This window comes from Urocitellus parryii, chromosome 12 (genome assembly GCF_045843805.1).
Source record: "Urocitellus parryii isolate mUroPar1 chromosome 12, mUroPar1.hap1, whole genome shotgun sequence".
Lineage (NCBI taxonomy): Eukaryota > Metazoa > Chordata > Mammalia > Rodentia > Sciuridae > Urocitellus > Urocitellus parryii.
Window position 1 is genome coordinate 85,662,533 of NC_135542.1, and position 247 is coordinate 85,662,779.

Here is a 247-nt window from a genome sequence, read left to right on the forward strand (position 1 = left end):
CCCCACCCCGGAATGCCAATGTCAGCATCAAGCCCCACGGTTCTTAATACAGGAGACCCAACAATGAGTGGACAAGTCATGGACATTCATGCTCAGTAGCTTAAGGGAATATGCATTGTCTGCAATGGTGACTGATTTCAAATCATGTTTTTTCTGCAATGACTGTGGAGTTCCATTCTTGGCATCTACTTTGGACCAAGGAGCATCCCTAATTCTTCATAGGGACTCTTAAAAAGCAGGAAACACC